The sequence below is a fragment of the Zalophus californianus genome, chromosome 8, assembly GCF_009762305.2.
Source record: "Zalophus californianus isolate mZalCal1 chromosome 8, mZalCal1.pri.v2, whole genome shotgun sequence".
NCBI lineage: Eukaryota > Metazoa > Chordata > Mammalia > Carnivora > Otariidae > Zalophus > Zalophus californianus.
Window position 1 is genome coordinate 57,425,449 of NC_045602.1, and position 26,491 is coordinate 57,451,939.

At 48.3% G+C, this 26,491-nt stretch overlaps 1 long non-coding RNA gene across 5 annotated transcripts; it reads right to left on the reverse strand.

The window, feature by feature from the left end:
• Positions 1-905: 905 nt before the first annotated feature.
• LOC113938013 lies at positions 906-22,912 on the reverse strand. 5 transcript variants are annotated; one of them, XR_003524791.2, is made up of 6 exons: positions 21,245-22,912; positions 14,224-14,429; positions 13,390-13,489; positions 11,940-12,094; positions 9,519-9,706; positions 906-2,109 (listed from the first exon to the last, which is right to left on the reverse strand). It is a non-coding gene; the product is annotated as an uncharacterized LOC113938013 (long non-coding RNA). The 5 variants fall into 5 exon arrangements; XR_003524790.2 differs by lacking the exon at positions 9,519-9,706 and having other exon boundaries at positions 21,245-22,910; XR_003524789.2 differs by lacking the exons at positions 906-2,109; positions 9,519-9,706 and having other exon boundaries at positions 9,989-12,094; positions 14,224-14,424; positions 21,867-22,910.
• Positions 22,913-26,491: the final 3,579 nt, after the last annotated feature.

Below are 26,491 nucleotides of genomic sequence, written 5' to 3' on the forward strand. Positions count from 1 at the left end.
GCAAAACCAGCTTTCAATAGCGACACCTTGTGGTGGCAGCTGAAACAACAGTGCTCGTGACACAATATTGACCTCTTTGGACTGAGAATGTAAGATTCTTAGAAAGTTTAAGGGTACTTTTCAAGAGGCAGATGATTTCCTGCCAATAAAGGTAGAGGGACATTTTTTTAAGATTTTATTTATTTATTTGACACCCACAGAGAGAGAGAGAGAGAGAGAGCACAAGCAGGGGGAGGGGCAGACAGAGGCAGAGGGAGAAGCAGGCTCCCCACCGAGCAGGGGGAGCAGGACGTGGGACTCGATCCGAGGGGCCCGGGATCGTGACCTGAGCCTAAGGCAGTCGCTTAACCAACTGAGCCACTCAGAGGCCCTAGAGGGACATTATTAATGGTAAAAAATAAGAAATGTTTTGGTGAGGATGTGGAGAGAAAGGAACCCTTGTGCTCTGTTGGTGAGGATGTGAATTGGTGCAGCCACTGTGGAAAACAGTATGGAGGTTCCTCAAAAAATTAAAAATAGAGTTACCATATGACCCATTACCAGTAATTCTACTACTGGGTATTTATCCAGATAAAACAAAAACACTAATTCAAAAAGATCTATGCACCCCTGTGTTTATTGCAGCATTATTTACAATAGCTGAATATAGAAGCTACCCCGCATTGGAGATATATATACATACATGTGAATATTACATACATATATATATATGAATACTCTTCAGACATAAAAAAGAACGAGATCTTGCCATGTGCAACAACATGGATGGACCTCGAGGATTGTGTGACAGAGAAAGACAAATACCATATAATTTCACTCATATGTGGAATTTAAGAAACAAATGAAAGAGACAAAAATACTCTTAAAATTTTATTTATTTGTTTGTTTATTTGTTTATTTAATTTATTTCAGTAATCTACACCCAATGTGGGGCTTCAACTCATGACCATGAGCTCAAGAGTCCCATGTTCTTCTGACTGAGCCAGCCAGGCACCCCAGAAAAAGACAGATACAGAGAACAAGTTCGTGGTTGCTAGAGAAGAGGTGGGGGGTGGAAAAAAGAAACAAAAGGAAAGAAACCTGACTGTATTTGTACTCTCTCTCTCCTCTGTCATACCTGTATAGAGGCCACCCCTGGGTCTGTCCCCAGAGCAGGACACAGAACTTGGAGAGAAGGCATTTCCGGTAGCTGTTTCTGCTGGGCTGCCTGCCATATTGTCTGTTGTCTCCCAGAACTTCTCCAGCTCCACTTACAGCCTGGCTCCTGGGCCTTGTGATCGGAACAGTGTCAGGGCAGGGAGCAAAGAACAGCTCCAGAAGAAAAAAATCAGCCCCAGAAGCTGTCACTAGGTCTCCAACCGATGGAATCATTTTCAAGGTAATGAAATTGCAGTTAATGCAACTTGCTGGCTAGTTCCCCTCCAACTGGGACTTGGTTTTTCTGTGGCTTCTTGTCACTTTCCTGGCAGGAAAGTCCACTTCTCTATAATCAGATTGCAGAGGTCACAGGGGCTCTTTTGAAACAGGAAGCAAGTTCTTTTCAGCATTCATTCTATTTGTTGCCCATTTTAGCAGATTAAGCACTTAGGGTTGGGATTTGAAAAATATTTATTCTTTGGGCCAAAGGAGTATCTTAATAAAGCTAAGTTCTTTGTATACATCCTCTTCAAACCCTAATTAATTCCTAAAGAAGCAGCACGTGGCTCTTGATTATTGGCAGCCCCTCTTTGTGCATGAGATTAGCAGGGAGAGAGCCAACACCAGCACAGGGGCCCCAAGCGGCCACCTTGGACTGAACCAGTCCACAGATGTGTTTTGTTGAGGGCATTTCACACGAAAATCCAGATTCCTTACTCCTTTGGAACAAAGGGGCAGTGTGGCAACGGTGGGCTTGGAGTCTCAGGGCAGCTGCTACCTTCTGAGGGTCATGGTGCACGTCCTGTTCTGCCCAAGTCGCTAGCGCTCCTGTTGTCCCATCCAGGCCCACAAGCAGCCCTGTCGTCCCATCCGGGCCCACCGCACCCATCCGTATGCCCTGCTTGGCTCCCATTTGAATTAGCTCCCCCTTTGGACCGAAGCTTCTCTTACACCCCAGCGAACAGCAAGATCCTGGAAGACAAGAGGCGCATCCATTTCATTTCCCGCCCGGTGCCGGCATTGAGACTGGGCTCCCAATAAATGCTGACTGAAAAAATACGAATAAAGAAGTGGGTGCGTGCCTAGTGTGTGCCCGGCGCGGTGCTGGGCACCAGAGAGCCGCAACGTAGTAGTAAGACCCAGAGTCAGAGAGAGGTTACAGAGGGCGCGCGTGTGCGTGCATGCGCGTGTGTGCGCGTGCGCCTTGCCTTTTTTAAGCCAACATGAATAAACAATCTGAAGGACGATTTTGCCTGCACCTGACGAAAGCCCCGGCAGGGCTACAGACTGGCCACTCTCGGGAAACGGCCCCTTTCAGGCACAACCCCAGTCTCCTGTCCGTGGCATTTCCAGTCCTATACAATAACCAAAACTTGGAATTTGACTTGGCTTACATTTCCTTCCATCTTCCTGGCTGCCGGAGAAGGGGGGTGGGGTGGCTTTTTCTCCCTCCCCACCCACTCTTCCCACCAGCAGGCTGCCGAGGGCCCTGGACACGGGGAGAGAGGGCAAAATCCAAGGTGGTGCCCTCATCTGCAAACATCGGCGTCCTCTGGACGGCAAGTTCCTAAAGGTGACTCTTGTGCTCACTTGTGTTACTCAAAGATCCCCCAAACTGGGGGCTTCCCTGTAGTTCCCAGGACTCTGTCACAGTGTAGGCCTGGAATCTGGTTCACCTCCCACTTCCTCGCAGCCCCCTACCACCCCGGCCACATTGGGTAGGATTCAGATGTTGCCACGTGGTTGCTCTGGAGACTTTCCTTGGTCCAGAAGAAACACTGACCCTCCATTTGGTGGGCCCAGGCCACCTCTGCTCTCTCAGACAGGCGTGAGTCTGGACCCAGGCCACAGAGGCTCCCCACTGTTGAGAGTGCACCTCAAGCTCTCAAGCAGCCACTGAAGCCCAGTCTCTCTGAGCTCAAGGGGAAGGAGGTAACACCCCCATACGATCTCATCTTCCCCCTCTCTAGACTTAGAGAACAGCTTTCTCCCAAGAAACCTTCCAGGGGTACTCCAAAGTTCTTGAAACCTGAATTCTGCATTTGAAGATCTCTTAAGCCCACTTTAGGGTATCTCTTTAACAAAAATTGTGGAAAACAAAGCAGAAAGAGCCCCATTTAGCATTCTGTTCTAGTAAATAATACGTGCCCTTAGAGAGATACAGAGAAACACTCCCATGGGAGTTTAAAGGAGTAGACAGTTTCTTCCATATAAGGAAAGAACCAAGGAAGACTGCCTGGAGGAGATGGCCTTTGAGGATGGCCTTGGATGTGTGGAGGTCAGGAATGAAGGTATCTTAGGCAAAGAAAGCAGCACAGAGAAGACGCAGGGGCAGGGATTGTGCCATATCAATGGTGTCTTAGGGACATTTCCATACTGAGAGACTTCAGAAAAGGCTACGTATGGAAAGCGTTCCTATGAATACTCTAGAACAGTCGTTCTCGAAGTATGGCCCCTAGAATGCAGAATCCACCTTACCCGGGGACTCGTTAGAAATGCCAATTCTCAGACCCTCCGAATCAGAAAAGAATCTCCAGAGGTGGGTTAGCATTCTTTGATTTAACAGGCCCTCTGGGGGGATTCTCATCCACAGGGAAGTTTGAGAACCTCTGCGATGGAATATTTCTGGAAGGATGCACAAAGAACTGATAAACGATGTTCCTTCTAGGGAAAATAATGGGGTGCTGGAGCCCAAAGGTGGGGGAAGGAGAGATTTTTATAACTGTGCACCATGTGCATATATCACCGATTCAAAAAAACAGTCACATCATAGGTGTCATCCTCTTTCTTCCCCTCATCTGGGCCCCTGCTCCGGCACCCCTGTCCTCAAACTGCCTCTCTCTGCTGGGCAACCTGGCTTTCTTTCCTCCTCTCCTGGTCTCTTGTCTGGTCTTTATCACTGCACCTGCTAAGCCTCTTAAGGAGAGCTGAAGGGGAAGCTGGAGGAGCTGAGCTCAGCTAACCACCCACCGTCTTCATGACTTGGGTGGGGAGGTCCAGGCCAGGTCCCAGTGGAGAGGACAGGAGAAGCGGGCCACGGACCGCCCCCCGCAGGGCTGACGCAGAGGGCACGGCCATGGTTTACCACAAAGGGCAAAGCGCACCAGAGCTGTTTTCATGGTTAAAGGATACATTTAGCCACAGTGAGAGTCCTCTGCTCATCTTTAGAATGGCTGTAAGGAAAAGCGATAGACACAAGTTGTGACAAGGCTGTGGGGCCATCAGAACCCCCATGCACTGCGGGAATGTAAAATGGTGTCTCCACTGTGGACCTCGGTCTGGCAGCTCCTCAAAAGGTTAAACATGGGCTTACCATCTGACCCAGCAATTCCACTCCTAGGTTCATACCCGAGAGCGCGGAAGACATGTTCGCACAAACACCTGTGCTTGAATGTTCATAGCAGCATTATTCATAAGAGCCCAAACATGGAAACGACCCAAATGTCCACCGGCTGATCAGTGGATGACAAAATGCAGTCTGTCCACACAATAGAGTATTTTTCAGCCATAAAAAGGAATGAAGTACTGATACATGCTACAACACGGAGGAGCCCTGAGAATATTTGCAGCAAAAGAAGACAGTCACAAAAGACCACATATTGTAGGACCCCACTTACATGCAATGTCCAGAATAGGCCTATCTATAGAGGCAGGAAGATTTGTGCTTGCCAGGGGCTGGGTGGGTGGAAATGGGGGTGATTGCTAGCAGGTATGGGGTTTCTTGCAGGGACAATGAAAACATTCTGGAATTAGATAGTGGTGATGGCTGTACAACTTTTTGAATACACTAAAAACCTCTGAATTGTACACTTCATTTTTTAAAAAAGATATTTATTTATTTGAGAGAGAGAGACACACACAGAGAGAGAGCATGAGTGGAGAGAGGGGCAGAGGGAGACAGAGAAACAGACTCCCCACTGAGCAGAGAGCCTGAGGCAGGGCTCTATCCCAAGACCCTGAGGTCATGACCTGAGCCAAAGGCAGATGCTTAGCCGAATGAGCCACCCAAGCACCCCATGAATTATACACTTCAAAGTGGTAATTTCATGCTATAAGAATTATATTGCAATAAAAAATTATTTTAAAAAAGAACCGATGTACTTCTCCATCCACACTCCTGTAGGATCATAATAATGTAACTGGTTGCCCATCAAATGAAAAACACTGATGTGAACAGCCCCTCCTGGCAGGGGCGGTACAATAGCTGAGCTTTTAAAATTCACATGCTGTGTGATCTACAAGGACCTCATGAAAGTGTGTTTGTTTCTATCTCTTTACCTCCAGCCACTTGCCATATTTTGATAATGTTCTAAATTACAGGACCCAGAACTGGTCTTTAATTACAGAGTGCTTTAATAGGGCTTGCTGGCAAATACCATAGAATTAAAGGAGCCACTAATGAAATACAGCATCGTTTTATCTGTTCTCTGGTGGCAGCTTTTAAAATGCAATTAGTACCATGCAAGATATTTATTTAGGATTTTATCTCATGTATCATTCCATCTCCAAATGAGTGTTGTACTTCTAGCTGCTTTTTACTCCTTTATATGAGTATTTTCTCATTTTCAATCCACTCCTTTCTTCCCTCTTAGACTCCAGGGAGCCAGAATATCAGCGGCGTGCAGGGGGGCTGATTAAAGGAAGCAAACATCTTAAAGATGTTCACCCATCCCACTCCCAGCTCCTCCCCAGCGTGGAGGAAAGGAGGAATGGACACAAGCAGTCAAGCTAAATCCTTGCTGGGTACCCAACCTTTCGCTACAGGAAAGCTGCCCAGCCTCTGGGGAAGGCAGGACACATCCCTTACAGCCTGGACCACCAACACCCCCCCCCCCCCCCCCGCCGCCGTCCCAGCTCTGGGCACATGTCCTGTACCGACCACACCCTACTCTCAGAGGGGGCCAGGCACTTCCGGGGCTCTCCAGTTTCACCTCCAATGCCCACTCAAGTGTCACATGCTCTGCGAAGCCCTCTCGACCCACCTTCCCACCCGAAAAGAGACCCTGTTCCTTTCGGGATCCCTTTGCGCACGGTCAGCAATACTCGTGTTGGCCCACTGCTTGGCCGCCATCGGCAGCGTGTGCCTGTCCTCCCCTCTGTGGCAAGCCCCCTGGGGCAGAGGGCTGACGCCATCCTCGTATGCCCCAGCACCACACGCGGCGTGCTGCCCCCAGGAAACGCTCAACAACTATTTGCTAATAACATCCTTTCCAGTCTTCCCTAGCCATCAGTGAATCGGTGTCTCTTAAACCTGTGGTCCTCCCGAAGACACGGCCGATTTCTCTGGCTTGTGGTTTGTGGCTAGCCCGCCTCACAGCAAGCGGGGCCTCCGATCAGTGTCACAAGGTACCCAGCCGTGAGGACTGCGGGGGACAGGAAGCAGAACAAGACAGCATGGTCGTAGCAGAGCCCACCTCGCCGGGGTTGTCTATGTGAGGGGCTCTTCTGTGGAAACCAGTGGAGGACTGAGTTTTATATCAGCCGTGACCTGACAGAACGGATGAAACCACTCCTAGAAGTGGGAGCCCATGGGAAAATTAACAAGTCAGGAAACGACAGATGTTAGCAAGGACGCGGAGAGAGGGGGACTCCCCTTACACTGTTGGTGGGAGTGCAAACTGGTGCAGCCACTCTGCAAAACAGTATGGAGGTTCCTCAAAAAGTTAAAAATAGGACTACCCCAGGGCCCAGCAATTGCACTACTAGGTATTTATCCAAAGGATACAAACAGGGCGCCTGGGTGGCTCAGCTGGTTCAGCGTCTGCCTTCAGCTCAGGTCATGATTCCTGGGATCGAGTCCCACCTAGGGCTCCCTGCTCAGAGGGGAGCCTGCTTCTCCCTCTGCCCCTCCTCCCACTTGTTCTCTCAATCTCTCAAATAAAATAAAATCTTAAAAAAAAAAAAACAACACAAAAAAACCCCAAGGGATACAAACATAGTGATTTGAAGGGACACATGCACCCCAATGTTTATAGCAGCAATGTCCACAACAGCCAAAATATGGAAAGAGCCCAGATGTCCATCAACAGATGAATGGATAAAGAAGAGGTGGTACACACACACACACACACACACACACACACACACACACACACAGAGGAATATTACTCAGCCATCAAAAAGAATGAAATATTGGGGCACCTGGGTGGCTCAGTCAGTTAAGCATCTGCCTTCAGCTCAGGTCATGATCCCAGGGTCCTGGGATGGAGCCCTGTGTCGGGCTCCCTGATCTGCGGGGAGTCTGCTTCTCCCGCTCCCTCTGCCCCTCCCTCCACTCATGCTCTCTTGCCTCTCTCCCTCTCAAATGAATAAATAAAATCTTAAAGAAAAAGAATGAAATCTTGCCATTTGCAATGACATGGATGGAACTAGAGGGTATTATGCTAATCGAAATAAGTCAGTCAGAGAAAGACAAATACCACATGATTTCACTCATATGTGGAAGGAATTTAAGAAACAAAACAGATGAACATAGGGGAAGGGAAGGAAAAATAAAATAAGATGAAAATTGAGGGGGAGGCAAACCATAAGAGACGCTGAACTCTAGGAAACAAACTGAAGGTAGCTGGAGGGGAGTTGGGTGGGGGATGGGGTAACTGGGTGATGGGCATTAAGGAGGGCACTTGATGGAATGAGCACTGGGTATTATATGCAACTGATGAATCACTAAATTCTACTCTGAAACTAATAGAAAAAAATACATATAATGGAAGCATACCATAAAAAAAAAAAGAAGTGGGTGCCCATGGGGCAGAAAACTCTGAGAAACAAAACCTCTTCCCTGTTACCAATTTAGTAGAAATGGAGTGAAGGGTGGATCTTTTAGATAGTCATTGACTTGGGAATTTATGTGTCTGTGTGTTTGCGGGGATATCAGTGTGATTTCATATAGATCTCAAGAGGAAGGGAGCCCCCGTCTGACATTTGGGGTTACGATGTTAAACAGTAAGCTCGGTATATTCACTTAGTAAATTGAAATGCTCTGATGATGGTGATGAAGGAGATGATGAAGTGGTGGTATCAGAGCTGTGTCTGTCTCCCCCCCATTCAGGAGTCTGGGTGCTGGATTGGCCCCTGCAGTCCTCTCCACTGAGGGATGCTTTAGGACAGGGCTCAGGAAACCTCTCTGTGTCACTGGAAGGCTGCTGCTGAGGACATTGCTTGGCACTGTGTGTTGACAAGACAAGCCAGGATGAAGTACATCCCCACAGGTGCAGAAGAGAATGGATCGACTCCAGGGCACAGACTTCTAATGGCGGTGCTTTCCAAGGACCTGGAGCACCCAGGATGGCTCTCTCCTCTCTCCCTTTCTGGGTGGCCGCAGTGTAGGCTGGCCCTGCCCCTGAGCGGGCTTACCCGTGCCTTCCTTCTGCCTGGCACCCTTCCTCCCTGGTGACAGCAGGTCCTGGTCCCTGGGCGGCTGGGGCAGATCGGCCCCAGGCACGGAGGAAGCAAGCAGTCTCCCCACAGAGGCTCTGCTAGGGGGGCTGGCGCTGGGATATGGATCCAGGCTGCTTAGTCAGAAACCAGCGAGGTGCTAACTGACTTAGGAAAGGGGAGCCGGGCCAGGGATTAAAATCCAGCTTCCTAGAGTGTTCTGCTTTGGAGGTGGGGGCTCAGGCCTCAGAAAATAGTACCGTATTACCTGCTGTTTCTCATCTGAACCTTCCTGGCACATATATTCCTTGGGTGCTTCATGGGGACAAACAGCGTGGGTTCAAATCTCATTTCCTAGCTGATTGTATGGCCTGAGAGAAGTTACTAACCTCTCCGTGCCTCGGTTTCCTCATCTGTAAAGTGGCAATGAGGCCACTGTGCTCATGAGTTTATCCGGGTAAACACACTTGGTTCACGGCTAGCACGGCTGTTGCTTTTCCCGCTGAAGTCCAGTTTCTCCAGCAACCTGACACTTTCAGTGTTCAGTCGTTTTTCCTCAACAACAGCCCTGTCATGGTGGGTAGCACCCCCATCCATCCAGCTGAGCAAGTCACAAACCGAGAGGTCACCCCTGACAGCCCCATCCTCTCCCCCCAAACCATCACTAAGGCTTGTCAACCTTACTACCTTACTGACTTCTGCCAAAGTTACCCAACTTCCTTAAAATCTCCCAGATCTCTTCTCTTCTCTATAACCTCTCACCAGGACTAGCACAGTAAGGCCCCTAACTGCAGCCACTCCAGCTCCCTACTAACCCGTTTCCACCCTGCCGCCAAAGACATGCTTTGAAGTGCAGATCTGACTGGGTTACCCTCTCCCTGGGCTCTCCGTGCTGAAACCTCAAAATGACATTCCACTCTTCTTGGGGTTAAAACCAAAACCCTAACACCAGGCAGACTGCATATGTTAGAATGTTTTTGGCCCCAAGGGTCAGAAAGCCTTACCAAAATTGGCTTGAAATACAAGGTGATTTAGTAGCTCCTTCAGAGGTAACTGGGGTAGTTCAGGCTTCAGGCATTGCATGATCAGGACTCTAGCACCATATTCTGCTATTCTCTCAGCTCTGCCTTCCTTCCTAGATGTCAGCTGCATCCACAGCCCAGCTTCCTTTCGATCGGCCTCAAGTGGGGCACTTTTAGGGAAAAACAAAACAAAACAAAACTATGCCCAGCCATGAGATAAAATTCATTCCCTTCAGCCTGAGCCAACTGAGACCATGTGCTCATTCCCAACCAATTGCTAGTGGTATGCCATGCATCGAGTCTTTCGGTTCTCTGTCCCTGGTGGGAAATGAGTCCTTTACTATAAACACACACTGAAACCATGCTAAAAGATACCATTGGTTCTATTTTAATAATGCTCAACTCTGAGAAATATGAGAACCATCAACCTTAAAGCTGCCCATTGTCCTTGATGATGTATCTGGGACTAGAGGTGCCCATGGGAATGACCTCATGATAATGGGCAGTAAGAGCAAGGTGCAGGAGGATGGATGAGGGAGGAAGGCAGGAGAAAAGGGGCTTGCTGGCCTTGTCAGAGATGGACTTTGGATGGTGGAATGGAAAAGGTAAGAAAATGGTGCTTGTAGTACCTTCTGTGCCCTGAGATTGCATTCTTAATCTTCTCCTTGTTCTCTTTCTGAAAATGGACTTTGCCACCAAAGGAACTGAAAGCAGAAACTCAACAACTATTTGTACACCCACGTTCATAGTAGCATTAATCACAAGAGCCCAAAGATGGCAACAACCCAAATGTCCACTGATGGACGAATGGCTAAACAAAATGTGGTCTATACACAAAATGGAATATTATTCGGCCTTAAAAGGGAATGACATTCTGACGCATGTGCCTATGTGGATGAGCCTTAAAGATATTCTAAGTGAAATAAGCCAGACACAAAAGAACAAATACCTAATGATTCCATTTATATAAGACTCCAAGAACAGCCGATCGGTACAGACAGAACGTAGAATAGTGGTTGACGGGGCCTGGGGGTGGGGGTACAGAATGGAGACTTATGTGGAGAGTTTCAGTGTACGGGATGATAAAGAAGTTCCAAAGATGGATGGTGGGGGTATTTGTACAACAATGTGAATGTACTTCATGCCACTGAATTGTACAGTTAAAAAATGGTTAAAATGGTAAGTTTTACGTTATATATATTTTACCACAATAAAACAATAAGTACTCAGTTCATCTTCCAGGCAATGAGGGCACAACAGAGGGGTGACGGGAGATGCTCAAAGAATGATGGCAGATTGATTGGTCTGTCTGTCTAAAAGACATCTTTAGTGATATACTTTCATTTTGGCCCTGCTGGGGAAGAAAAACTTTTCTCTATCTTTCAAGGTTTTTTCTTTCTTGGCTGGACTATGAATTAAATTGACATGAGATAGATTAGCAGGAGAAAATCAAATTTAAATACATACTAAGGGGCTCCACAGGAATATGATGTTCACAGGCAGTCAGGCAATTGAGGCTTATGTGGCACCTGGAGCTAAGGAGAAGTGGGTAGGGGTCTGGGATTACAAAGGGAAGGAAGACAATTCACAAGAAGATGAAAAAGAGTAAATGTTCAGCAAAAAAATGTTTGCTGCGTCATCCAGAAACAGTGGGACATGGAGAGGAATTTTAACAAACAGACTTTGCTAAGTTCCTCCCCGTCTGCCACCCTCAGTTCATATTATGCTCTGGTTATCTAGGGTGATAACCTCCCTTCCTGGAGGAGGTCCTCCATCTAAATTGTTGTAGGCAGTGAGAGTAAGGTCAAAGGTTCTTCCTGAGCCTTCTGTTTCTTCAAAATAATCAGCCTACAATAATCCATTTGCAGAAGAGACACATTCTGGGGTGGCGAATTTTGTCCCCTACCGTCCCCTGACCATGCTGTGACGATGAGGAGGAGACTCGAGCCTACCAGGGACAGAGCCGTGAGGCAGGCATGTGTGAGAGCCTGCCCCTCCCAGTTCTGCAACAAGTCCCCCCAATCCCACAGGCACTGTGTGAGGGGAGGGGTGCCTACTTCTGTTCTCCGCAGGGTGGACCCACAGAGGGAGGGGAGGTGGAGAGGGGAATTTCCTTCTGTCAGGCAGGAAAATAGTGTGAGGAAACAGAGCTCGCCTGCTCTTTGAATGGAAAATGTCTCTTTCCGACCTCATTTTAGAGAGCTGTGCCCTGCCCACCTCACATTGCCAGAGGGATGATGGGACAGCTGTCATCCGTTGGGTCTGACTCATTAGTTTATCATCTCTCCCCACCCCTCTCCCGAACCCCCTCCCTCCAAACCCACCCACCCTGAAAATGCCTCAGCACAGTGGACTATTTTAAGAACTGAATTCCCTGTCGGCATGGCAACTTCCTGGCTGTACCTCTTGTCATAGCTGCCTGGATGGAAAAGAAGCCACCTTTCACCAGGGCTCCAGCCAGCCTACAGCAGAGAGGCTTCACGGATCAGACGTGGCCAGAGGGTGAACATCGAGTGTAGGTCCCAGATCCTTCTTTGTGCGTTTGCCTGTTTTACAGCCTGTTAGCAATGCAAAAACCATGCTTAGCTGACCAGCCAGACAAAAACAGGCACCCCGCCAGAACAGGCCCAAGGACCACAGTTTACCCAGCCCCTGCTGTAGGACAAGAACAGCAGGTGCTCACACTTGCTGGGTTTCTCATTGTGGAAGTTTGAAAGATTTGGAAGGGTACGGGGGCGACATGAGTAAAAGATGGGAAGGGAGTTATGGAAGAAGGACAATGTGATTCATTCATTTTTAAAAATGTCCCCCAAATATCTACGTTTTATTATACTTTAGAGGTTTATTTATAGTCTTCATGTGCTTCGAAATGAAAGTCTTAAGACTATGCCATCTTTACCACATCCCAAATAAGGACTGAGGCTTATAATCTATTGGTTCCTTTTGTAGAAAATGGTATTTATTTTTTAATCTCTCATCATTCTTCACAAAGACCAGATTTTCTTCAGATATGCTGAATTTTTTTTTTCTTTTTTGCCTAAATTTTTTTAGAAAAAAAATTATTTTATTTTATTTTTTTAAAAGATTTTATTTATTTGACAGAGAGAGACACAGTGAGAGGGGAACGGGGCACCTGGTTGGCTCAGCTGGTGGAGCATGCAACTCTTGATCTCAGGGTTGTGAGTTCGAGCCCCACGATGGACATAGAGGTTACTTTTAAAAATTTTAATTTACTTTAAAATTTTAATTTACTTAGAAATTTTTGTTCATTATAAGACATTTTAAGCACACTCAAAAAGAATAATAAAATGAACTCCATGCTTCCATGTACCGGACATTACTGGTTTATTTTTAAAGGGTATTTCCATGTAATTTAAAGAAATGGTTTGTACTTTCTTAAAACATGGATTAAAAGGGGGAAAACCATTTGCAAATATAGTTGAATAGAATCCAGTTCTAGGCCCTGCCTGAAAGTGATTGGCGAGGGGAGGGGCAGGAGGAACATCTGCAGGAAAGAAAAGGGGATCACTCTTTGATGGTTACCATGGAAACCACTAGGTTAAGATGGTTGAGTTTGTTTATGGGGCAGTGAGTTTCCTGCTAATGGACTCTGGGTCAGAGCTGTGGGAGGAATCCTCAGGCTGGTCCCTGAGGATATCTTGCTGCCTCTGAAACTCCCTTCCACGCCCCCCCCCCCCAATACTGTTCTCAGTATCCTCACATTGAGGATACTTTCATTCTGAATTTCTAGGGTTTGATTAAAACAGAGGCACTTTGGTGTTTCCTTCCTCGATTTTAGGGCTTGCTTTTTGTATTAAGGAAGCCAGAGTCAAAATGTTTGTTGCATACTCACTTTGATGAGTTCTGAGATTTGATAGCAGACCACCTGGAGTCCTGTTTACAGCAACAGCACCCAGGGAGGGCGGGGGCGGGTACCTCCGTGGAAGAAAGTCCTGGAAGGACAGGTGGAGGTCTTAGGGTATTGACCCCCACACTACAGTGCGGGAAATATACTCCCTAAGAGCAGGGAATCCAGCCTAAGCCTTGAGATTCGGAGGCTCTGGGTTCTTTCCCCCTTCGGAAGGAACTTGACCCCAACGTAGAATATCCATCATTCGCCAATGTCCCGGGCTGCTTTAGACATCAGATTATTTGCTACGGGGCATACCAGTAGGAAGTGCAACTTTGGCATCGTTCTCCTTGGACTTGGGTCCAAGCCGCAGCACGTATTATTTCTACCGTGACAGACTCTCTCTGTCACCTACTAATGGGCTTGGTGGGGGGAACGAATACACAAGATAAACGGCAGGCACAGAGGCAGAAGCAGGCTGGAATTACTCATCCAGAGGTAAACATGAGCAGAGGGACAGACAGAGGCCGCCGAAAACCAGGACAGATCCTCACAGGGACGGGCTCCCAGCGCTGGGATCCCTAGACTCCTTTGAGGTCTTACCCTAGTTGGGCCTCCCGCAGCTCCGGAGGGAAAAGGCTGCGCAGACGAGGCACGGCCAGCAGGGGGCGCGCGGGCCCGGGATCTCGGGAATCCAGGGCTGCGGGAGGTAAAGGGGAGGCGCGATTGGGGGTGCGGGGTGGGGTGTGCCGGCAGGGCGGACTCAGTACCCGCTCGCCCCGCAGGGTGTTAGCTAGCAAACCGCAAGGACAGGTACCTCCTGGGCAGCTGCTTTACCTGTCCGTATCTCCCCACGAAATCGGAAGTTCCTTGAGGGTAGTGGCTGTGTCTTCGTCCCTTACTTCCTCAACTGCACGCGTCCCTTGTCCCCATCCGAGGTTTGCTGAGCAGAGTCAAAGGATGCATCCTCACTCTGGCAGGCGGGAAGGGAGGACCAAAAGGAGGGATGGGAACGGCTGTGGCAGAGCTTTGAGGCAGCTGTTCTGGAAAGGAGTGAGAGATGTTAGATTGTCAGCAGGGTGGAGCCCAATCACTGGCGGGGGGGGGGGGGGGGGGGGGGGGCGGGGGGGGGAGGGGGAGGTTTACCCTCGAAAATGTTGTGGGGTAGAGCCTATAGGACAATCTACAATTTGGGGATGAAATACGGCCGTGGTTCTCAAACTTCTTGATCTCGACTCCCTTTATGCTCATAAATATTATTGAAGACTTCAAAGAGCCTTTTATTTATGTGGGGTCAAATTTACCATATTAGAAATTAAAACTGAAAATTTAAAAACACTTATTTACTTAAAATTACAATATTAAACCTACCACATTAACATAATTTTTAAATAACTGTATTTTCCAAAACAAAACAAAAAAATATTAGTGAGAAGTGTGGCACCATTTTACATTCCTGCAATTTTTTAAAAATGTTTAGCTTAATAAAAGACAGATGGAGTCTCATATCTGCTTTTGGACTCACTCTGTTGTGATATCAGACAGAGCTTTCCCAAAGCACATAGCTTCATATGGTCATGAGAAGATGAGAGGGAAAAAGGCAAATAACATTTTATTATGAAAAAAGTTTTGACCTTGTGGACCCCCTGCCCATTTTGATATTAAATAGAGTATTAACTGCATACAGTGTTATTTTTGGATAAGAATGGAAAGATTTTTTGTAAAACAAAGGTTGCCTTTGGTGAGGGCTAAGGGCTGAGGGCCAGGCTGCCTTGGAATTCACCCACTGGCAAAGGTGCGGCCTCCATGACCAGTGGTACCAGAAAGCAGGGCCTCAGCTGATGTAGACACATGCCTGTTTATATGTCCACTCACATCCTATGGGTGTTAGAACTCTATTACAACTGACTTTTTGCCTGCTGTTCCGTGTTGAGCGGGCAGAAAGGTGACCAGACTCCCTCCCTTGAGGCCAAAAGCATTTTGTGGCTTCTTATCAATTCAAAAAGATTTCAAAACAATGCCCCACTCACCTCACACCTGTTAGAATCGGCTGTCACAAAGATAAGAGACACTGAACCACTATATTGTACACCTAAAACTAATATTACACTGAATGTTAACGGGAATTTAAATAAAAACTTAAAAAAAAAGATAAGAGATAATAAGTGTTGGCAGAAGATACGAAGAAAAAGGAACTCTTGTGCACTGTTGGTGGGAATGTAAATTGGTGCAGCCACTGTAGAAAACAGTATGGAGGTTCCTCAAAAAATCAGAAGTAGAACCACCACATGATCCAGCAATCCCACCTCTGGATATATATCCAAAGGAAATGAAAGCAGGACCTCAAAGAAATATATGCCTTCCCATGTTCTTTGCAGCATTATTCACAGCAGCCAAGGTATGGAAACAACCTAAGTATTGAGCAACAGATAAACGGATATATATATATTCACAATGGAATATTACTCAGTTACAAGAAAGAAGGAAATAAGACAAATACTGTATGATATCACTTATATATGTGAGATCTAAAAAAGCCAAATGCATAGAAACAGAGTAGAATGGTGGTAACCAGGAGCTGGGGGTAGGGGAAATGGGGAGATGTTGGTCAAGGGGAATAAATTTTCAGTCATAAGATGAGTAAGTTCTAGGGATCTAATGTACAATAGGGTGACTATAGTTAATAATACTGTATTGTATACTTGAAAGTTGCTAAGAGAGTAGATCTTAAATGTTCTCACCACACACACACACACAAGATAATTATGAGACGTAATGGAGGTGTTAGCTAATGCCATGGTGGTGGCATTATATATACATATCAGTGTATCAAATCAACACATTGCACACCTTAATGTTATATGTCAATTATATCCCAGTAAAGCTGGGGGAAAAAAAAAACACACAATGGCCCCAGCCTCTCCATAGCCCCAGGCCTGCTCTGGGGGTCTGTGCAGAATGCCCCAGTTTGAATGAAGAGGCAATGTGGGGAGACTTGCAGAGTTGAGTTAGAGATGAGGAAAGTTTCTTTCCTGTTACTTCCCTCCAAGGACACCTAATGTGAATGATCATCCTAATCATCTGTGGAATGGCATAAGAATACTGATTCCTGGTCTCACTGCAGATCAACCAGGGATAGAGGCTAGATTTTAAAAGCTTCAGGGCCATTCTCAATCCTCCTCTAGCCCTATCTACCAACTCTAAAGACCCTCCGTTCTTTGGCACCTTGCAATCACTTGGGGCATTTATTTAAGATTTTGAATTCCCCAGGCCTAATCTCTAGAAAGCCGGGTACCCAAGCTTTGGTAGATCTGGGATGGGCACCAGAGCACCTTGGGCACCAGCAGCCCGGGTCATTCTGATGTAAATGACCCAGGGCCACTCTTTCCCTCCAGGTTGTTGAAGCCCTATGTGTTACAGTCTGTGTGTCACTGAGAGATTTTAGGGCCCCACTCAGATCACCCTCAGCCTTACTTCCTTATCCTTTGAACAATCACACCCTTTCCTGGGGGGGGTCCAAATTTGAATTCCAGAGTTGACAAATCTCATTTGATGCAGGTGACCATCTTCCTCCCCAGTCCCAGAAGTACACCTTCCCCGAAGATCCCCATCTTCTCAAACTCCGTCGGGGCTCGGGCCCAAGCACTGCCTACACTATGTAGCCCCCGCATGCACACCTACCCCCACACTTCTAATCTAGGCGTGGGTCAATGTGTTTGCAGATGGACACACATCCATCTTTCAGAGGAGCTCAGCTAAAAGTGCAGCAGGCAAAAACAAAAACAAAAACAAAACCCAAAAAACCACTCAGCTTTCTTCACACCAGGAGCCCCTCTTCTGCTTCTCCTCCCCCCGCACCCCCCCCAGCCCTGCACCCTTGCTATAGAGGATACTTTGGTCCCATCATCACAGAAGAAGCTGCTCCTCCCCCTCCCCAGGCCCTGCGTTTGAAGGGCTGCCTGTCAGCCGGCTCACTTCCTAGCAGGACTCTGGGACCCTGGCTCCCTAGGGATAGTCCATGGGTCCCTGGAATCTGCTCGGCAGCCAGCTGACCTCATCCTCTGCTTTGCGTCTGGATTCACATTTACTTTGCGTGGCTCACGTTTATGAATATTAACTCATTTCATGAATTGCGTAAAGCATCGAGTTGTGATGAGTGGATTTTTTTCTCAGTTGTGTCTAAACACGCACAAATAGTCATGGAATTGGTTTTGTGGTGTCCTTAGAAATCCCTGCCCAGCATCATTCATTTTCTGCTGTCATCTGAACGCTATGGGAACCATCCACGAAATCTGGAGCTCTTCGCTGTCAGCTTTGAAGACTCGGATTCTGGGAGAGACGTGGTGAAAATGATGAATGCACACAAAGCATGGCTATCTCCCAATTCGGGACACCCTGGCTGCTCCTGGGCTGGTTACAGCCGAATTTCTGGGGGTGGGCCTGTGCTTCTCTGGGGATTGTAACTGGCAGCCAGGTTGAGGAGCACCACCCTACTCTTGGAAACATCTTCCCTTCTGCACTAAGGGGTTTGTCACCAGCTAGACCCCAAGACCTGATCTTTACTGCTCACCTGCTTGTAGCCACTGACCTTTGTCCCACATTTTTCCTTAAGCTCTTCTTTCCAACTTTATCTCTTCACTCAGGCGAAAGACCCAAGGGGCCTAGCATCCCACGATGGAAGCCATGGAAACAAAAACTGCCCCTCAAGCACTAACAAGTGCCCAGACAGAGAATCCCAGCCAGCCCATACCACCCAGTTTGAACTTAACTCCCCACTCACACCTGTGCAGATGGACCTTGGAGGGACCCATAGAATGACTGACAGTTACCTTAACCTCATTATAATACTAAAATCTTCACCCAAGGAGGAGAGCAAGCCTCATTTACATAACCCACAGTACAGGTATTGGCCTTAAGGCCTTTCCTTATGGCGCATAGCACCACCTCATACCACCTCTAGGGATGATGATAAGGCTCCCCTTTCTAAATGTTCATCCTAACCTTAAATACAAGGGAGCCGTTCACTCTTGCTTGGGGAGTCATGGCTCTGGAAGTTATTCCCTGTGAGCTCCTTATTTGCTGTAAATCAAGTCTCCTTTGTGCGACAACTCACCCGGTGTAATATCTGTCTGTGACTCACCAAGGAGTGAACTCACGTTAGTTCAGTTACAGGGTGACTTGGTTTGCAAGTCATCCAAAAGAAGTTGGTTTCATCCAAGGGGGGAAAAAATTATCAGAATGAAGTCCTTGAGGGAGTTCAGGACATACCACCCCAAATAGGCTGCTTTGGTATATTGATTCTTTCAAGCTGAAGGCACTTGAAAAAACAGCAGATGCAGGGAGAGGCTCTCTCGGAACTGCCCTCCTCCGCCTAAAGACGGAGCCTGCAAAAGGAACTCGATTGTCCTAAATCCCCAACCTGGGAGTTTCATGCACTGGGGAAGACTGACTCCTACCCCAGGAGAGGAGACTTCGAGTCCACAGCACCCCGAGACAAACGTTGTCACACCCTCATACCTCCCGTCTGTTCTTCTGATGGCCCATTCACGTTTCCCCGAAGCATTTACTCTCCCCTAAGTGACCCGCATCCCCCTCTCCTTCTCTATTCAGACGGTATATAAGCTCTCAAGTCTCATCTCTTTTTCAGGTGTTCGCTTTTTTTCCCTCTATGATGCCCTTGTCCACGGACTATTAAAAATTAATACATGTGTATATCTTTTCTCCTGTTCATTGTCTGCTGTCAATTTATTTCATAGATCCAGCTATCGAATCTAGGAGGGTAGAGGGACAGTATTTCCTCCTCTACATCCTCCTTCATTCTTTCTTTCTTTCATCAGATATATATTGAGCACCTACCTTGCCAAGTTGTACACTAAGTCATTAGAGTTAGAGATACTAGGTTGAAAATGAAATAAAGATCAGGCCTTAGGAGGTATTGTGGAGGGACCAGACATTAAACCTGCCCTGGCAAGGAGAGCTCAGCTTGTTCCCTGGGATCCTGGCCTATCTTGGTGGTTGAGGAAAGGAGGGCTCTGTGAGTGACAAAGGATATTTTTGGGAAAAAGTATTCATCCATGGCAATTTCTCAGCACCTCTGGGAAGGGCAATTTCAGGGACAACACAGGTTCTGTGTCCCATGGGTGCCAACATTTTTAAAGCACAGGGTCTTAATTTCTTCATATTATGCTTTATATGCTCTGTGGGAGACACCGCTATTACAGATCTTCCTCGACGTAAGATGGGATTAAGTCCCGATAAACCCATCATAAGTTGAAGATATCATAAGTCAAAAACACATGTAATACACCTAGCCTATCTGCCCTCACAGCTTAGCCTAGCCTGCCTTACATGTGCACAGAACACGTACATGAGCCTACGGTTGGGCAAAATCATCTAACAGAAAGCTAACTTTATAATAAACTCTTTGATATCTCATGCAATGTATTGAACACTGTACTGACAGTGAAAAACTGCACAGTTGGACGGGTGCTGAGTAAGTGTAAGGGCCATAAGTTTAAGTGTAAGTGTACGGGCTGTTGACCCTCTCGCTGACCCAGAGCTGTGGAGGAGAGTTGTGCCGAATATCACCAGCCTGGGAAAAGATCCAAATTCAAGATTCCAAGTATGGTTTCAACTGAATCTATATCACTTTTGCCCCATCGTAAAATCAAAAGTTCCTAAGTCGAACCATCCTAAGGAGGGGGCCATCTGTACTCCCGTCTTACAGACAAGGAAACTGAAATGCAGAGAGAGGAATTCACTTGTCTACACACCTCCGGTCTGTCGGATTCAGAGCCCTTCTTGTAAGAGCTAATCTTTTTTTTTTAAGATCTTATTTATTTGTTTATTTGAGAGAGTGAGTGGACAGAAAGAGTGCATGAGTGGGGCTGGGAGGGGGGTGGAGGAGCAGACTCCCGCTGAGCAGGGAGCCCTACGCGGGACTCTGGGGACTCCATCCCAGGCCCCTGGGATCAGGACCTGAGCCAAAGGCAGAGGCTTACCCGACTGCGCCACCCAGGCGCCCCTGTAAGAGCTAATCTAGAGAGATGGGCTTCAGCGAAGGAGCCAGGTTTCAGGTGCGACCAGCAGAGCTGCCGGCTGGGGGCTGTCTGTGTCAGCAGTGGTGGGAGGGGGCTTTGGAGCCCGGGCGGAAGGTGGTGCTGGTGGCCTCAGCAGTCCTGGTGGGCAGCCAGCGGTCACCTCATGGCATAATGGTTGACACTTATTGGGCACTTATCATCGGCCGGACACCACCTAAGTAACTAGTATGGATGAACTTAAATTTGATATTTACAATTCCCATTTTTACAGATTAGGAAACTGAGGCCCAGAGAGGTAAGATAATGGTTTTCCTAGGTCACATGTCTGATAAATATGGAGCCAGGATGCGAGGCCAGGCGTGTGGACTGCTGGGCTTGTGTGCTTCAGAACTGTGCTGTGCTGGGGGGTATAAGGGACGTAATATCCTGAGGTGTGCTTCGTCTACGGGTCCTGCACCCCAGGAAGGGAGAGGGCAAGCGTGACAGGTTGCAAACATGGCCATAGGACTCTGTGGCGCCTTCCTTCACTCTGTGAGCATGCTTGGGGAAGAAGCCGGGGCAGGCGAACTTGCTGGATGAGACATGCAGAGCCCAGGGACCCTTCACTCCAGCGGAGCCTGCTCACCATCAGGTGTGAGTGAGGCCGTCCTAAGCTATCCAGTGACCTGCCAGCTCACCACAGACACATTGGCGAGCCCAGCAGAGCCTGTCTAGAAAGCACCCCCCTGATCCACAGAGCCATGAGTAAATAAATACATGTTTCTTGTTCGAAGCCACTGGGTGGCTTGTTATGTAGCAGTAAATACAGCAAGAAATACCTCGAGGAGAAGGAAGATACGAGGTTAGAGGAATTCCCACCAGGCAGGATGGATATGTAGAAATCCTTCAGGCAGGGGAAAGAGATGCAGAGGAAAATGACAGGAGAGAACTGGCCTGGGTCCCTCAGGACCCAGAGCCCTCTCCTCTTCTGGCTTCCACCAGGTGAAGGAACGGCAGTACTTTTCTGGAAAGAAATCACAGATGGTCAGTGAGGAAGCTGAAAGCAGGAGTACTCGGCTGCCTTTGGGAAGGCAATCCGGGAGCAGTGAGAGGCGGCTACCTCTTCGCAGATGCTGTGTTTCCTGTGGGCAGAGGGAGGACCTGAGAGAGGCCCCTCCACTCTCCCTGGGGTCCTGCGCTCCCTCTGGAGTAGCAGGGATCCAGACAGTAAGCTGTGGGAGCCTAAACTCAAGCAGCCGCGTGACAGCGAGGAGCAGACAGAGGGGAGAAATGTTGAGGATGTACCAGGGACAGGAAAAGCTGGAGCCAACCGATCTGGAGGGACCGGCCACTGGGAGAGGGTCGGCCTAAAATAACACCCCTGTTCAGAGTACAAACGGATGCCGGGCAACAAACAATACCGAGGGGAAGAGTAAATGATAACTTATTAAAAGTCCTCACCATCTAAAATGTACATATTATGGTACAATCATTTCTTTTTGGTGCTGACGTTGGTAATTTTTTGACACAGCCTGCCATCTGCTCTTGTTTTGAAGGGTCACCGCTCCTGAGGAGCTTGAATTTTAAAAAGAATCAAAGCCTGCAGGTAAAATGGAGATGCTGTACTGGTAGAATTTCAGGTAGTCATCGAAAGTGCAACAAGGGTTTTTCTTTTATGTGGGCCCCTTCCCTGGGCTCTTGGCCTCAGTGCCAGCCACGGAGCCCCAAAAAGGGGACCTCGGCGTCGGACGCTTTCGACTCCCCTCCTCCAAAGTTGCCCCGAGAGGAGCGGCTCTGTCCCCGGGACGGCCGAGCCCGCGCGCCGCCGCCAGAGGGCGCTGCGCAGCGGCCGGGCGCATAGCGGCCGCCCGGGCGTCGGGCCTGGCGTGGGCATTTTTGTGTGGTTTAAATACCAGCGTTTACTGCTCACTTTTTCCCCAAATATGTGTCTAATTTGCCCAGTATCTCTTCTACGTGAAAACTTGAGAAGGAAAAAAAATTCATACTTAACTTTAGTTCCAGGGTCGGCGAAGGGGTTTGACACCAAATGCAGTTTTGTTCCAGAAACCTCGGAGCCTGGGGCCCGAGCAGCCAGCAAGGGCTCCCCAGACGCTGCCCCTGGGTGAGGACGGAGGCGCTCAGAAACGAGCACACCGAACCCAGCCCCTGGAAATGCTCTTGCTAACCAGCCGCAAGGCCGCAGGCTGGCCTCTCCAGAGGAGGACGGGTTTCGGGCCGGGCTCTGGAGCTGGTGTCCGCGGCCGGGCGGAGGGGCCCCGCCGCGCCCTGAGCTCCCGCGGGGCCCGGGGCGGTGTGCGGCGCTTGGGGGAGCGGGGCGCGCGGCCGGGGCTCCGAGGTTGCGCGGGGGGCGGGGGGGTTGGCAGCAGTGCGGGCGCGGGACGAAGTCGGGGAGGCAGACGGCAGGAGCTCCGGGACGAGAGCAGAGGGGAAGTCCTGTCTGCTGGGGGTGGCGGGGACGGTTCCTCGGGCCCGGGTGGAAGCTGACAAGCCTGACCGCCACAAATAGAAGACATGGGCGAAAAGACCCAAAGAGCTTTCTGACTGCTGGGAGGTCTCAGGCAGTTAAAGCTCCTAATCCCTGGGGTGGGAGCTGGGGGGAGGTTGGGGCGGGGGAGTGTCTTGATTGGCGGCTAGGTTCTGTTTTTGAGACCTGAAAAAAAAAAAAAAAAACACAAAAAACCCCTGTCCCTGGGGAGATTTCTCAGTCACTTTTCTCCTGCAGGAAGCTGCTTCTTGTTGGAGCCTCCTGGGATTGGCAGAGTTAAAATCCTTTAACCCAGGATGCCTTGGGCCTTTTGTTCAGCTCTGACAATGGAATTGGGTGGAGGGGGCTGGGAAGGCAAGTAGCTGGGTCGGGGTGTATCCATGGGGTGGGGGTCTGGTAAAGCTGTGTGCAGTCACTGGGTGAAAAAGCAATTTAGTTGTGTGTGTGTGTGTGTGTGTGTGTGTGTGTGTGTGTGTGTGTATGGTGTGTTGCGGGGAGGCTGTAAGGGAGCCCAAGGCATAGGGCACCAGCTCGTTAACACATGTGTATGAGCGCCTGCTGTGCGCTCAGCAAACCCTTAATTACTCAGGGAGACCTTCCAAAACTGGGAACTCAATACTGGTCCCTAAAAGGTTGGGTAATGGGTTTTTCTTGCATCTGAAATCCGAGGGAATGGATCTCTGGCTCCCCTGGGCTCCCAGATTCTTCTAGATGTCTTTGTCTTCTAAAACTCTGTTCTCCCACAGGACAGCACTTAGTAAGGACGCTCAGAAATGCATACCCTTCAACCATATTCATCATCCGAAAACTGTTGCTTAGAATATATCATGCTCTTGACTCATAATCCTCAGCAGCACCCACTAATTCGAGGGACTTGGAGTAATCACTTTCAAGCCCTCCCACCATGCAGACTTTTCTTCCCCAGCTCTCCAGGGGCGTTCTCCCCTGAAGCCAGCCCGACCCCTCCCTTGGACATGTCTTGAATTCTCCAGCCTCCCTGTGTGGCCCTGCAGTTGCCTTCCTGGGATACCCTTCCCCTCTTCACCATCTAGCTAGTCATGTCCCTTCTCCATTCAGTTCTAGCACCAGTAGGTCAGCCAACATGCATTACTGAGAGCCCACTATGTGCAAAGCATGTTCTGGGCCTGGGGAATATATCCGAGATCAGGACAAATACCAGCCCGTGAGGATTTTATGTTCTAACGGGAGGGAAGAGAGTAGACACAAAGTCAAACAATTTCACTTGTTGATAAGGACAACAGAGAAGCTAAACTAATGTGCTAGAGTAGGGATCTTGGAAGTGGAGTGGGGCTGATGGTGCTGCTTTCGTTAGACAGGGGAAGTCTCTGTGGAGGTGACTTTTGAGACTTTATGGATGGGGAGGGGGCAGCCCTGTGACTATCTGGGGAAGAGTGATCCAAGCAGGAGGAATGCAGACATGCACTGGTTGTGTTCCAGAGACACCACAGAGACCACTGTCACTGGGACAATGGGAACAAGGAGATTTGAGGGGCCCTGGGGACAAGGCAGGGGCTACATCATCAGTCCCTGTGGGCCAAGGTAAGGAGTGTGAGTTTCGTTCTGGTTGCAGTGGGAAGCTTTTGGAGCCTCTTAGCTGGGAGTGAACGTATTTCATTTACCCTTTAGAAAGATCACTCTGGCTGCTTTGCAGAGCACAGACTAGGAGCTGAGGAGAACAGCTGAGATGCGGTTGCAGAAGTCCTGGCAAGAAGAGATAAAACCAGGGTGGTGGCTGTAGGGATGGTGAGATGCAGTACTGATTTCTGGAGCAATTTTAGAGGTATAGTAGATAGGACTTACTGATGATCTGACCTATGACAGAAGTGAGGAGTTAAGGATGATGCCTCCATTTTTAGGCTAACTGGATGGAAGGGATGCCCATGTTTGGGGGAAGAGGTGCCCCTGTAGATCTGTTGTGGCCATGCCAAGACCTATCAGATATGAGCTGGACCTATGGAGGCAGGTTTGGGGTCTGGAATTTAGGGGTGTCTTGCCATCAGACTTAAATTTGAGAACAAGCCTGTAGATGGTAGTCAAAGCTGTGGCCTGCAAAATTCCATTTGAGGAAAGAGTAAAGACAGAAGAGAGAGGGCTGACACTGAAGCCATGCCAACGTTTAAGGATCTGGTAGAGGGAAACCAGCAGAGAGGACTTAAAAGAACAACCTGTGAAGTTGGGGGGGAAACCACAATATTGAAGTATAAGGAAACTAAGTAAAGGATGTATTTCAAAAAGTAGGATGTATGGTCTGTTATTGCTGGGTAACAAACAGCTACAAAAATCTCAGTGATGTATAACAGTAAATATTTCTTTTACTCATGCATCTGTGGGTCATCTGGAGGTCAGTGAGATGTGGTTGACCTTGGCTGAGCAGCTCTAAGCTGTAGTTGGGTCTGATTCTGTTCTATATACATGTCCCTTATCATCCTTGTAGCAGCAGGGTGGTTAGGGCAGGTTTTTTCCCATGGGGATAACATTGGCAGAAGGAGGCAAGTAGAAACACAAGACGCCTCACACGACCAAGGCTTAGAATTGGCACCATGTCACTTCCTCCTTATATTCCGTTGGCTGAAACAGGTTACGCCGCCATGCCCGAAGTCAAGGGGCAAGAAAGCATACTCTGCCTCTAGTGGGAGGGACTGTAATATCACATAGAAATATGGACACGGGGCTGAGCAACAAGAATTAGGGCCACCCCGGGGTGGTCAAACATGTTCATATGTTTGGGATGACTCAAACATAAAAGGAACACTTGCTCAGTTCTCAGGAACACTTGCTCTGCAGAGGGCCAACAAAATAGAGTAGCTGGCAGGAAACACGAGGCTAAGGCTAATACATTTTTAAATTTAGGGAATTGAATCCTCTTTTATCGGGGCACCTGGGTGGCTCAGTCAGTTAAGCGTCTGCCTTTGGCTCAGGTCGTGATCCCAAGGTCCTGGGACGGAGTCTCCCATTGGGCTCCCTGCTCTGGGGGGAGTCGGCTTCTTCCTCTCCCTCTGCCTCTCCCCTGGCTTGTGCGCTCTCTCTCTGTCAAATAAATAAATAAAATCTTAAAAAAAAAGAATTAAAAATTAAAAATAAAAATAAATAAATCCTGTTTTCCTTTGATGGGAAGGATCTAGTAGAGAGGGAGAAGTCGATGATGCATGAACGAGAGGGAATACTTAAGCTGTGAGAGGGGAAGGGGCCCAGGGCACAGATGCAGGGGCTGGCCACAGATGGGTGCAGAGCATGCAGAACTGCAGACATTCTCATGGCTTTGGTGGCAGCAAGGTCACACAGTTGGTCTGATTGTACCTATTTTCTCTATGAAGGGTATTTGAGGTCACACAGAGAGCGAAAGAGGAAGGGTGTTGAAAATATGCAGAGAGAGGAGAAAGTGTGAAATTGTTGCACTGTGGAGAGGGAAAAGAAATTTTCTAAGAAACTGTAGTAGGATTGTCCAGCAGTTCAAATGCCTATTTGAAATTTACGGCTGTAAATTTGAAGTGAGTCCATCTAGAACAGCTGGGGAATTTTCTTCAGTGGTGCGCAACTGCTCGGTTGCAGGTGTGAAGTA